Source organism: Manacus candei, unplaced genomic scaffold, assembly GCF_025592945.1.
Source record: "Manacus candei isolate 608988 ecotype Guabito, Panama unplaced genomic scaffold, ASM2559294v1 h1tg000019l, whole genome shotgun sequence".
In the NCBI taxonomy this organism is placed as follows: domain Eukaryota; kingdom Metazoa; phylum Chordata; class Aves; order Passeriformes; family Pipridae; genus Manacus; species Manacus candei.
In genome coordinates, this window is record NW_026138067.1 from 6,867,530 (window position 1) to 6,882,451 (window position 14,922).

Sequence of the window (14,922 nt, forward strand, 5' to 3'; positions counted from 1 at the left end):
CAAGTTAAGTCTTAGGGGAATATGGAGAAAATACCTGTGGGCTGATTATGTTGGCATTTGGCTTGAGGGAGAACAGACGGCCTCTTTGATGCTTTGACATTTTTGATCTAGTTCTGATGAAGCTACTCCAAAGAGATACATTTAGGTAATCTAATAAAAGACCTGTAGGTTCAAAAACTGATCAAGGAAGAAAATTGTTTTAGAGAGAAGCCATCTCAGCCTGTGATTGAATTTTCTATATTAGGGTAAGTATGCAAAGAGAGGGGAACATGTCTGTTTACTGCCTCAAGTCTTCCAAGCAGAATAGAAAACAAACCCCCTCAAATGATGCCTTTCAACAAAAAGAGCAGGTAAGAAGAGTTTGGGGGGAAAAAACCACCTGTTGGGTCAATCTTTGACCTCATGGTCAATCTTTGAACTCTTTCCTAGACCAAAGGAAGGAAATGATGAAGGTTTAATTTAGGAAAGATTCAACTAAAAGCAAAAGCTCAACACACAACTGGGTAGTGTACACAGCAGAAGCAAGGTGGAGGGTGCTGTGATGCAGCCGCATATGACAAGGGTTACCCTGCATGTGCTTACCACACCTCCTTTCCCACATCCTTCATCTGTCAGGTCTCTTAAGGATCTGTCAGGTGAATAAGATCCCCCACAGGGACAAGGGCCTGCCCAGCCTGGGACATCTGCTCTGGCAGCTGTTCATTGGCACTCTTAGCTGCCAGCAGAAACAGGGTTGTTCTCTATTGGGGCAGCACTGGGTGGAAGATGCACAAGCTTTCCAAGTATGTAGAGAAGTTTATGAACACTGATTGCTGGCCAACTGACAGTGTACAGTTTTCTCCCTCATGGTAACTTGCTCATTTGATTTATAAGAAACACAAGATTGATTTTAAAGGATTAAGCATCTAAAGAGCTACATAGTGGGAGGTGCAGTATTTATAGTTTTAGGAGATTTCAAAATAGTAGGGTATTGTTGCTTTTCAAATTGTGCCTCAAACACACTTAGAAATATATCAGTGAGAGATTATATTAAAATTTTACTGCAAAAGCACAATTTTGTTCTTGGGGTTTGGGTCTTAGTCAAGAAGAAAGGATACCTGTTAGGAAATAAGCATAGTTTAACACAAGAACTACTGAGGGAAAATGAATATAACAATAGTTTGTCTCATCTCCTGGGTCTTCTTTCAGATATTTGCCCCTTAGCCAGGGCATGTTCTAAAAGGGACCAGACTACGCAATCTACCATCACTGGAGACACAGAGTCCCTCTTGAGAATGAGGTTTACGTCCACTCAGTTCTCATCTCCTCCAGTTGAGTCCCCTTGTTAGGACTTTTATATCCCTCACCGCATCTTGAAACTCACTCCTCTCTAAGTGCTAAGCACTACATCCAGACCCTCAGTCATTTGTCTGCTTTGGCTTAGAAATATTTCCCTGTAGGAAAACTCCATGCAAGAATGGGTTGGACATGCACTTTTAATGACACTATTGGTAATTTTAATGCTCACTGTTGATATAATAACCTAATATTCATCCCAAAAGTGGAGTCTGGGTTCATTGTGTTCCTCAACAGTTGAGGTCTAGCCATCCCTTAGGGATCTCAGAAGAATCCCAAGCCTTACACAGGGGCAGCTACAAGGACAGAGAGAAGTCAGCATTTACAATTTTTCTCCTCCTACCTGAGTTACTCTACAAAACAGAGAGAAAGCCATTGGAACAAAAAGAGAGAAAGGAACAAGAGGGACTTTAAGGGCTATAATGTGGGGAAGGGATTTGTGGATTCTGGCCTTGTGCTGGCTTCTGTCTTTTTACATTAAGCAGACATTGGGAAAAGGGCTTATCAGCAACCAAGGCTTATCTTCAGTGTTAGAAAACTTGACATGCAGTGTGCTTTTGTAAATTATATCAGAAATCTCTTTCCTTTTATGAGAAGTGTCTTTTTGGTAGGTAATTTTTATATCGGGGAAAAAAAGTTGGCAATGTTTGCAGAAAATTTTAGTATGTTAACATACTATAATGTTACTTAAATCTGTAGTATCATTAAAATACATTCAAGGCTTTTGTGCAATTTATAGAACTAAATGTTATAATTGTGTAAGAGATGTTGACATCATTTCACGTATTTGAGCTTTACTGTGTTAGAGGATCCAGTGACAGCCACTTCACAGGAGAAACTCTCTGCTCTGCAGGAACCTTCCTCACCAATGTGAACCTTTTTCTTCCAATATAAAAATATATCCTGGTTTATGTCTTTTATATTAGTTTTAATATTGACATTCACAATACCAAAATAATATTTATATAAAGTATTCAGCTTGCAGATAACTATTATGCCTTCCTGACACAAAACTGCTGTGTACATTTGCCAACCACAAATTATGGCTAAGTGATAATATTAGTTTTTGCATTTGCTTTAAGTTCATGACAAATGCAATTAACACCAATAACCAGCAAGGTTAAAGTAGGGTTCATTCTTACATGATAAAAATGCCAGTTTTCTTTCCCAAACAACAAATTCCAAAACTTTCTTATCACCAGATAAGATAAAAATTAAAAAATGAGATATTGTACAACTTTGTCTCATGACATTTATGAACCATTACTCTGGGCTGTGGAAGATCCTGCTGTGGATGCATTGCTGGTGTAAAGAAGCACAGTTCAAGCACCTTTGACTTATGTTTAGAACCAGCAGTGAAGTGAGAGATGTGATACAGGCTCAGATAAAAACAAATTACTTGTTTCATTGCAGTAAACAGTTTGATGCAAAATGTGGCATTCTGAAAACATGAATTACCCTGCTATTTGGAGTTCTCTTAGAAATGGAGATGAGTTAAAGTTAGTACTCAGCTGAGTATCAAAACCTCTTCTCTCTGCAGGATTACCCCCTGCTGCTAACAAATCACCCATAAAAATGCAGGTCAGGCATTTGGAACCTACATCTAATGCTAACAAAACTCCCATTGAAATGAATTATGGAATTGCTCACTCCAGTTGCAGTGCCTACAAGTAGATAAAAGAGAATATGTCTTCGTGACCTTTTACAGTTCTGCTGCATTTATGTATTATACAAACAGCTTATTTCATATGGGATACGGTTGGCTGGAGAGTAGGAGCCACTACCTCCTCAAAATTGTAGAGGGGGAGAGCCATATCCCAGCAAAGGCAATGTCACAGAATGGTTGAGGCTGACAGGCACCTCTGGAAACCACCCACTCCAACCACAGCCCTGCCCAAGCAGGGTCAGCTACAACAGCTTGCTCAAGGGTGTATCCAGTTAGGTTTCTGAATATCTCCCAGGATAGAGACTCTACAGCCTTTCTGGGCTACTTGTTCCAGTGCTTGGGGGTTGTTCCTCTTCAGCAGCAGGACTTTGCACTTTCCTTTGCTGAACCCCGTGAATCATAGAATCAACTGGATTGGAGAAGACCTCCGAGATCATCAAGTCCAACCCTTGATCCAACACTGCCGTGGTTACTAGACCATGGCACTAAGTGCCACATCCAGTCTCATCTTAAAAACCTCCAGGGACAGTGAATCCACCACCTCCCTGGGCAGCCCATTCCAATGTCTGATTACTCTCTCTGGAAAAAATTTCTTCCTAATATCCAATCTAAACCTCCCCTGGCACAGCTTAAGGCCATGCCCTCTTGTCTTACTGATAGCTGCCTGGGAGAAGAGACCAGCCCCCACCTGGCTACAACTTGCTTTTAAGTAGTTGTAGAGAGTGACGAGGTCTCCCCTGAGCCTTCTTTTCTCCAGGCTAAACAACCCCAGCTCCCTCAGCCTCTCCTCACAGGACTTGTGCTCCGGTCCCTTCACCAGCCTTGTTGCTCTTCTCTGAACCTGCTCCAGCACCTCAATATCCTTCCTGAACTGAGGGACTCAGAACTGGACACAGTACTCCAGGTGTGGCCTCACCAGCGCTGAGTACAGGGGCAAAATCACTTCCCTGGTCCTACTGGCCACACTGTTCCTGATCCAGGCCAGGATGCCATTGGCCTTCTTGGCCACCTGGACACACTGCTGGCTCATGTTCATATTCCTGTCAATCCAAACTCCCAGGTCCCTTTCTGCCTGGCTGCTCTCCAACCACTCTGTCCCCAGCTTGTAGCGCTGCAGGGGGTTGTCGTGGCCAAAGTGCAGCACTTGGCCCTGTTGAACCTCTTGGCTCCGACCATCACCTGTTGGTGTGGGTCCAGAGGAGGCCACCAAGATTAGAGGGATGGAAAACCTCTCCTATAAAGACAAACTGAGAAAGTTGGGGTTGTTCAGATTGCAGACAAGAGGACTCCGAGGAGAGCTTATTAAAGCTTATTGACATCTTTTTGAGAGCTTATTAATCCCTTTCAATACTTAAGAAGGATTAAAAGAGAGAGACTTTATACCAAGGCCTTTAGTGACAGGACAGGGTGTAAATGGAAAGAAGGTAAGTTTAGATTAGATATTAGGAAGAAATTCTTTACTTGGTGGTGAGGCACTGGCACAGGTTGTCCAGAGAAGTTGTGGATGTCCAATCTCTGGAAGTGCTCAAGGACAGAATGGGTGAGTCTCTGAGCAACCTGGTATAGTGGAAGGTGTCTCTGCCTATGGCAGGAGGGTTGGAACTAGATGATCTTTAAGGCCCCTTCTGACCCAAACCATCCTATAGTTCTATGAACTTCAGTTGGACTTCTTTCACCACGTCATGAAATGACCAACATTTCACTTTTATTTTGCATGTCTACATGGTCTTGGGCATCTTCATAGGCTGTCTGTACATTTTTCACCCTGACTGTGTTGTCAGTTGCAATAATGGAAATCCAGAAGAGTTTTGTCAGGGATCAGCAAGAATTTCTGAACTATCAGTAGTGTAACTGAAAGCTGCAACAGGCCTATGAGCTGTGTGTGTTATTTCAGAGTCTTCAAAATTACTGTGTTTAAAAATAGTAGGTTCCAGAGCCAAATTCTATTGTTCCCTGTAGGGTCTATCATACTTTGTCCCCCTCTAAGCTGTCAAGTTCATTTTCACTCTTTCTCTTCTAATATTCTTAGTAACACCACCTTCTTGTCCACATTTTTCCTTTCCCTCTTCTTTCACTTTCTCTCTTAAACTAATTCTTGATCTCTTGCCTTCAGTCAGACATTGTATCTTATTACATCAAACCCCCAAGGAAACAAAGAGAAAGATAAAAAATCCCTAGAAAAGTAAGAGGAAGGTTTCACCAGATGTTGACCTGATCATTATGGACCTGGACTCTAAAGTTACCTCCAACATAATTTGAATTTAATTCTTATGTTAACTGTAATAAATGGGAGAATTCCCAGTGAAACAGATTTTAATTGTGTTTTCTAAGTCAGATAGTTATCTCTGCACTATATCCCTCCAGCTTGGCCAAAAATGTGAATGTAAGAAAAATACAAAATAATTTGCTGTGAGGTGAGTAGAACTTTCATACCTGAACATTGCTAAACTTGGAAAAGTTTTAATTTAAATTCAGACTAGGACCTCAGTCTATCTTTGTTACCATATCCCAAGCCCCATCTGGCAACACATAGAAGTGTTTTTTTGGAGAAGGGCAGTTTTGGCTCAGTGAGGTTGAGGTGATTTTTCTCCAGGTCTTTTGTGGATATTCATTCAGGCACTAATCAATTAATGAGCTTGCCTTGTTTTTTGTACCATTTGTTCGTCAGAAAGCAAATTTGATTTTTAATATATATAAATTTAGTCTGAAACAGTTATTCCAGAGTTGTGCACATCTAATAGGAATACAGTGAAAAAAAAACTAGACTAGAACCACACAAATCACTAGAAATACAATGAAGATCTGTCCATCCATATTTACATTACAAATGAATGAATATGAATCTAGTAATTTTTCACTGAAAACAGATGCAATAAGTAGTCATGATGTTTTTCATTTAGCATTAATCAGACTAGTTTCTCCTAGTTTCTCCAGAACAAATTTATGCTAAATTGCAACTGTAGTCCACATTTTTTCCAGTGCCACTGAGAACAGAATATGTCCCAGAAACTGCAGTTAACTTGTCTAATTCATATCTCATATAACTATCATCATAAGAACTTAATTATTAAGATAATTTTAAAGCAATGAAAGAGCTTGGTTTTACATGCATTTTGGGTCAAGCCCAACTATCATCATATATACACCTAGTTTTTGGAATAAATAATCTGCACCATGTTGAAAGGCCTATTACTTATAGAATTGCTACCAAGGAGTCGCAAGATTCTCTGATTACTTCCTTCTCTGAATCACAGAATCAGAATCACAGAATATACTGAGTTGGAAGGGACCTACAAGGATCATCAAGTCCAACCCTTAGCCCTGCATCAGACCATCCCCAAGAGTCACACCATGTGCCTGAGAGTATCATCCAAATGCTTCTTGAACTCTGTCAGCCTTGGTGCTGTGACCACTACCCTGAGGAGCCTGTTCCAGCACCCAACCACGCTCTGGGGGAAGAACCTTTTACTAATATCTAATCTAAATCTGTCCTGACACAACTTCAGGCCATTCCCTTGGGTTCTGTGACTGGTCACAACAGAGCAGAGATCAGTGCCTGCCCCTCCTCTTCCCCTCATGAGGAAGTTGTAACTGCAATGTCTCCCCTAAGTCTCCTCTTCTCCAGGATGAGCAGACCAAGTGCCTTCAGCTGTTCCTCATACAGCTTCCCTCTAAGGCCCTTCACCATCTTCGTTGCCCTCCTTTGGATGCTCTCTAATAGCTTAATATCTTTCTTGTATTGCGGAGACCAAAGCTGCACACAATATTCAAGGTGAGAAATGTATATGACAGCTGAAACTCCTATCCAGACAACAGCTCGTGTCTTCTACCAAGGGGATGACTTTGTTGAGTGCAAGAAGAGCATAGCCAGTGTTCAATCTATGTAAGATTCATTTTTTCTCTGGGCTGGTGCAGGGTTATCCATGGCAAGGGAAGTTTGTGTGCCTGTGGGACTTGACACTAGTACTCACATATGACAGCACTCTTAATGGTGCATCTTTAAAATTCAGTTTTTGGGAAGCAATGTACATCTACAGAAACTTACCTCTTGTCTGCTCAGGCCTGTTTCTCCAGCTGGTTAAGTCCTCCCCATCTAATGGATTCTCAGGTAAGCAGAGAGCAGATATGGAAAAATGGCATTTCCATTACTGCCTCAACACAGTCTGTGACTCCAGTAGTTTAAATCCCCCTCAGATTATGTAAGATGTACCCTTTCATATCTTCTCTGATAGCAACTTCAAAATTCAGCTCCAAAGCTACAGTAAAGTCTTCCTTAAGTTCCAAGACCATTCCCTTCCCAATCTGAAGGCTGGAAAAATCAGTTTTTATACTTCCATAGCTGTGTTCTTCTCAGTGAAAACTGTGCTCTAGGACAGCTTGGAACTGCTTTCTGGTTTACCAGATGTATGAACACTCATTTACAGTTTTTGTCAGCTGCTGGTCTCCAGTTCTCTGGAGGCACCATTAAAACATTTTTTGCTTCAGAACTATCTTAAGAATTTTTTTAACCTGTTTTCAGAAACATCAGTGATACTTCTTATTGAGGCAAGAGTGAGATGGGACACTTAAAACAATGAAAGAGCTTCTTCTCTGTTTAGAAGAAGGCCTAAGAAGTAATGCAGAATTTGAAAACTTCTAGGTAATGTCCTTGTAAATTGTGGGAATTTGTAAGAAATATTTTTCCTTTCTGCACTACTTTGAGATGTATCAAAGCTTTCTAAGACTCATTCAATATCTCCTCACAATAGCAGTTCATGTAGAAAATTTAAGTCCAGTTTCACTAGGGCAGTATAACTCCATGATGTGCTATGCAGATGTAGATAGGACATACAAAATAGAGAAGCTTGGCTTTAGGGGATATAATCACTGACACACCGAAGAGATCTCACTCGTTCAGCCATGAGCAGTTCAGATCCTGAGCAGTGGACATGTTTAAAAAAAAGATTATTCCTCAGACCTAAAGTATTATGTGAATGCAAAGTATTGCTATTTTCTGAATTTAGTGGTGATGAATGTTTTCTTCCTAAGCAAATAATCTAGTTTAAACAGGAAGCATAAAAGTTATTTATCTTTGATGAATGATATTTTGGGTTTATTTCAGTGCAGAGTATTTAAATATAATCATTAAAAAACAAGACACAAACTTCAAACACGTACAGATGACAGTTCTATCTTCTATGTAACAATTTTCAGAAGGTTGAAATATTTTCAATATAAAAAGCACAACTCTGTCATACCACCATGCTGTTCCAGATGTCTGTTCAGCCTTTTGAATAACAAGAGGTCAATTTAATCCAGGCATTGTGGTAGACAAATGTAATGATATACCTGCACTGCAGGTGTTTATTGTGTTTGACAGGTGCTTACATAGTGGTCAGACAAAGTGTGGCTCAGCATAGAGTAGAATATATACTTTATTGCTGGGGTTCAGCAAAAGGCTTACATTTGAATTGCTTGCATGTGGTTGCCTGAGAAAAGCAGTACATTCTTGCAGAGGTGAAATGAAAAGCCTTACTTACCAAGACTGATTGTCTCTCAATAGCTCATCCCCTAAGTTTTCATAACAACAATCTGAACGCCAGCTGGCGTCTTGAGAAGGAGTATAAATGAGCTGTGAAGAAGGCAGAGAGAACTGTCTTGAATTTGAAAGTGAATTTCAGTTTAGCAATGCTCTGAATTTTTTGTTGTTGTTTTTAGACCTCTGAATGTTTTGCAGTGGAACATACAGTTTTTGTGTAATAGTGATGTTCAGTTTGAATATTTTCTAGACCTGAGCAACAGATTCAAGTTTCTAACTTTCCTCTGAGGAAAGAAAGCTGGTCTTGCACTAGTGAGCTCAGGAGATACTTAGCTGATGCACACCAAGCAGCCTGTGACCTACTTAATATAAAATAGATTTCTGGGTTTAAATGGTATTCATTTCCCTGGTCAGGGAAAACAAAAGAAGTGGTCAGGAGACAAATTTTGCACAATTTTGATTCAGAATGTGATTCAAGAATGCTGAGAAATAAAAAATTATTTAAACATACTAGTCAAAGAATACCTAAAGTTCTGCTCTCAGCCTTCCTTGGCCATAGCTATTTTATGGGTGGTCTGTGTTATGTTTATATGTATATGTGCATATATATATAGATAGATAGATATATGCTTTAATAATTTAGGAAATGCAACCATAACTTCCAAGTAATTGTGTGCTGCAGTTCCTTCTTCAAAAGTGAAATAAGAATTGCTTAAGTCAAATTGTTCTAAACATATATTCTAGGTCTGTAAGTTAGCTAATGGGTAACAAAAGATACAAAATACCATATTTTTATGAGGAAAATATCATAAACATCTGAAAACAATTGGGATCTTAGGCTTTATGTGGTAAAGTGTGCTGTGTAGGTCATCTACCCAGGAAAAACTGTGATGAGCAAAGTGCTTGGTAGTTTGTTGAACTTTCATGTGCAGAAGTCATTCCAGGATTTTGGCCTTGTATTTCACAAAGCCAATTTTACTTCATGTTTTTAATAGTTGGCATTGACCTCAATTCCCCTTTACAGAGAAACCCCTCTATATTACTTAAGCAATGTCAGAGCATGAAGAGGAAGTGGTTATATCCTCCACAGTGCATACATCTAACATGGTGCATAGGGCATGCTCATCTAGATTGTCTTTCTCTACCAGAGTTTTAGTAAAATCCATTAATAATTTTTGCTTACCATAGTCCCTTTCTCGTCCAGAGGCAGCCCTCATCAGCCATTAAAAACTGCTACTGGAATTTTTGCCCCTCTCAGAGCACTGTTTATACCCTTTCTTGGAAATAGATGAGGAATCCATGACTATTTCTTAGTTCTGGTAATATCAGGAAAAATTGGAATAAAAATAAGAATGTAAATCATTCCAATGATGTGTCCTAGCACAGACCATACTGATTATCTCTTTTCCAGAGTGACTGGAAGATTGGTTCAGATACTGACAAATGCTTCTAATCAGTGTGGGTCATGTGGGAAGGGAGGGGTTAATCTTTATTCTTTACAAATTGTTATGTAGATATTTTATTTTTAAAGTAAATGAAAAAAAAAATCCCCAGGTACATTATGGTTTGATCAGAAGGCCTATGAATCACATAATTTAGTTTTCAGTTGAAAGATAAACTAATACTGATAAATTTGCATTTTTTCCCTCATTCTTTAATCTGACTTCTATCTTTTGCGAATGACATTGAACATAAATAGTTATCCAAAAATGAATATTTTGTTTATGTATATAGATTCCTCAGATTGCCCGCATTAATGACTCTTAACCTTTAAACTGATTTATAAACATGTAAGAATAAAATGTCAGCATTCATTTGTCATCTTGCAGTAAACTGTCAGCATTCGTTTCTCAGCTAAAATAGAATATCTGTCTAAGAATTTACATTAGGCTTTGTAATCAAACTACATTAACACCCGTGCACCTCAGCATCAAAACTTGATAGCAAGCATACACACTCCATTAATACCTTAATGTGCATTCCAGGCTGCATCTCATCACGATCTAGTGAATTCAATGGGACTTGTTGCTGAAAAATGTGACCATCTTATGCAATCTCTTTATCTAACATATCACTATAATACTGTGCTGGTCCTTAAAAGGGAAGGGACAAAGTTTTAAAGGATAAACACTGGACATTGGCAAGAAGTGGTGTACATTCATGAGGGGTTAGAGAGAAAACTTCAATGAATGGATCTTGGCTCTGCTTCTACAGACCAAAACACAAGCAATAAAATAGGAGTTTTTTTGTTTCTGCTTGAAAGAGAGTATTCCCCAGGGAAGTTTATGATATCAGCCATTCAACTGGAAGGCAATCAGATTCCTGCAAATGTTCTGATAATCAGTTAAGCTGAGTGACTGCTGTTTTAGACGTACATTTTATTTCCTGGAACAAACCTGGAATGCTTACTGAAATGATGGAAGGAACACTGCACTGCATGAAAAGGAAAACCAGTGAGAATACACCCTATGTGGAATTATTGTTCATCTTTCTTGGATGCAAAGGAAGAATTAAAATCAGTGAGGAGGAGACAGAGTTTTCAATGGTGAGACCCCATATTTCTGTACAAAATACAGAAATCATGCAGAAGGACCTAAGCATCAAACCAAAGTGGATGGTGCTGGTTGTGCTAACCAGTGGCTGTTCCTGCTAACGAGTGTGGAGATGTGTTTCCCAGTGTGATGTTTCCTTGCAGTTCACTTCTAGTCATCCTCTGCAAGACAAGCCACAGTGCAATGCAGAAGAGTTACCAATTAGGTGTTAAAAGAGGCCTGTGCATCCTTTCTAGCTGAGATTTGACTGAGAATCTGTAGCAGGATGCTCTGACTAGAGTAGGGGTAAAACAACTTGAAAAATACCCTATTTGCAAAGCTATCAGTGGTGAACAGAGAAGGATCTGGTGCTGCTTTTGGTGGTGAAGAATGCTGAAAACAGCCTGACTCATCAATCCCAAAATTAATCATTCTGAGGAAGAACAAGGTATGTGATAAAATACCAGATAAAGGAACCAACAAGTGATACCTACTGATAACTTATCTAAAGATGATGAGCTGACACAATTGACCTGGAGACAATACTGACAGTCAGTCACTGTAAATCACAATGAAAGGCCAGTCCAAGTCTTTAACAGGAGGGACTTCCAACATACCCCTTCTCTGAGTGTGTGTGTAGACTCTCCTTGAGCAGGGACACTCCTCAAGGTTACTCCTCAGGGCTGAGCAAAAGACATTTGCCCATGGTCAGTGGTCAGCATGAGTAACATCAGTCTCTACTTAGTAATTGTTTTTGCTAGCTTGAATATAATTGCTTCAATATTCCTTCAAAAATAGTGTACTATCTATGCTAGTAGTTATAACTACTTGTACTGTGTAGTAAATAATTTTGACAAAGTTTTTTTAGTCTAATAATTTTCATAATAAATGCTTTATTTTTTTTATATGAGTATGTTTGGTTTGTCGTCCTTTATCCTGTGGGACAAAATAGTATAAAGATTCAATAACACTCATATAATCCTCTAGACATAAACTGTTGACAAAGCCTGGGGCTAATACTGGATCCAGACTCTTCTCTGAGAAGTTCAGAAAGCAAGGGGATCCATTCTTTACCTTGTGACTCAACGGGAGGCCTTCTCTAATTAATTTTGACTGAAATTCCCATTCTACCCGTGACAGAGTCCACCTCAGGACCTTTCCTGGCCGCCCCCCATCCTGGATGCACGGATGTATCCTGCTATCCTGCCAGGTGCTGTCAGGGCTCAGCATCGCAGCAGCTGCCCCGGGCTCTCCACCCTCCCCTTCGGCAGGGCTGGGAGGGAATTCACCAGCTGCATCACACCACTGCTCTGAAAAGATGAAGTCACCTCAGAGCAAAGACAAGAGGAGAATGTGCTACTATAAATGTGTTAAAGTAGAAGTGTAAATGTTATGCTGAAGCATTGCATTTAAATTTAAATATTCAACAGCTATAGTTGCAGGGGAGTCTGTATGAGGGACAGTCTGGATATTTAAAGTCTAACAGCCTTTGTTTAAAGCTATTCAGAGTATTGTAAATACATTTCATAATGTTTTATATTGTTTACAATGTTTTCTGTGGATATGTAGTGTTTGCTTACTTAGAAACTGTATAGAATTCTCTGTTTGAAGAGAACAGGGAGGTGGTAACATTTATTTATCAGTGTTTTACATACCACCATTCCTGATTTTTAACTCTGTAATGATTTCTCAAAAGTCAAAAAGAAGCCTGACTTATAAATGAACACAGAATTAAGTTTTGTTGCAAGAAAGTTAGGTCTGCAAGGCAAAGTATAATATTATCTCAGTTCCCCTACTGCGTACCACAAATATTTCCAAGTATTTAGTCTCACGTCAAAAGAAATATATTTGGCACATTTTAAATACTGATTTTTAAATTAGTCAGACCTTCAGCCCTGTGGTAGAGTCAGGATATTTTTCTCCGTTACTTCCAGTGGCAAGCAGAATAACTGCTGCCACCCTTGGGGTACCCACAGATCTTTATTGGAGCAGGGTAACAGGGCATTACAATTCCCCTGGCCACGTACAGCGTTGCTGCCCATGGATCTTCACTCAGTTAAAAGAAAGAGCACTCCTAATGCATGTAGATTTTTATTTGTCCTTCGACCAAAACTAGGGCTGACCAGAACTGATTGGTTATTTTGAAGAAAGATAGCATTTTCTTTAGACAATTACCCAGACTTTTTAATCAATCAGTATGACCACTGGAGTTGGAGAAGCTGTCTTTTAAGTATTATATTCATGCTACCTTCTCTTCAATCCCGGGCATGATCCTGTTTCAGCAATTTTTCTTAAAAAAGGGTAGTATTTTGCAGGGTTTTCATATTCTTGATGTCAGGTTTCACATTTGCTCAGAGGAATGAACTTCTGATCCTGGACTTCCCTCTTCTGGCAGTTCAGTGTATTCTTCAGACTCATGTGACTCAAATGCCATGAGACTTGGGCAGTCAAACATAACTAAGCAGTGTAATCTCAATGATGAATATTGAACATTAGATATGAAAATATTAAGTAGAAAGAAAACTTACTTCAAATTTGGTGAACAAATTAAAATAATACTGAGAAACATGATATATTCCTGCACACAGATATACTTCATCCCTTATTGATTCAATATTGATGGAGTGCATTGGTAAAGGTAGCTCTCCAGGATATACTTGCTATATTCACAGATCATTTTATTAGAGAAAAACATTCTTCACAATTAGCTGAATCTCCCTCACTCCTAATGTAGCAGTCCTGACCATGGGCAGATTAGTGTGAAATTTAATTTGTGCTAATCTGTCCAAGACCAAGGAAGCACAAAATATATTTTATGCAGTGTTTACTCACTTTACCATATATAGATAAATGCATGAGTGACAAATCATGCAGCTTCAGGTTTACTGGAGTGAATATCTATAGTGCCATTAGGCCTGGATTTCATTATTTAATTTTTGTTGCCATGAGAAAGCAAGGACTGGGCTCATATTCTTAAGAAAATATATAAAAGAAAATTTATAAAGTTTTAAAATAGGTTTAGACATATTTTATATCTACAGTGTTTTCTACTAATCCCATAGGGGATATGTAGAAAAGATTCCTTTTTTTTTCTTTATACAGTATTGCCAATATTTTAGAGAACTTATCTAAGTAGGTCTTTTTGGAGGAAAACTATGAAAAGCTGCAGACTTTGTGATGGAAACTAATAGTAATTTGCTGCATGAACATGTGAAAACAGCTGCTCCTCTGGTTTTGACTGCAGTAGGAGTGCTGCTGGTTTTGCAGGCTCTTGTTGTGGGAATCAGTCCTGATTTGCTTTAGCGTGATAAAACCAGATGTGCAAGCAATCCTGCCCTTGCACCAACTGCTGTGTCTCCAAAGAGTGCTGCAAAAAAGTTTTTACTACTCAGACATTGCAAAGCTGTCTCCATAATTTTCACATAGTTTGAAATTAACACTTTGTATCCCCCTCAAAAGCCTGCAAAACAGTGAGATGAATGCTAAAATGTGACACAGTTTGAGAGTTATTTTTAAGTGATATTTGGGATCCTGTTTGCTGTAAGAGAAAGGGCTATTGAGTAACTACCAAGAGTTGTTTGGCAGTTACTAATTTTTTTTATAAAATTAATTATTCTGTGTGATTTATACATATGACCAAAATGGAATTGAGTATCTTTCCATTAGGAGTTTGGCAGGGTTCAACCTCTGTTGTTACTAATTTACTGATGCAATACAGTAAAGCAAGGCAAGGATTGTGGGCTTTGTGAGCAGTGGCAGGGATGCTCTGGGTGGATAAACAGGTGCCTGGTATTTCTGTGAATTTGGACATATTTCTTTAGGATTAGATCCAAATTGGACAAACAGTACATTGTGAGAATTTATCCATTGTG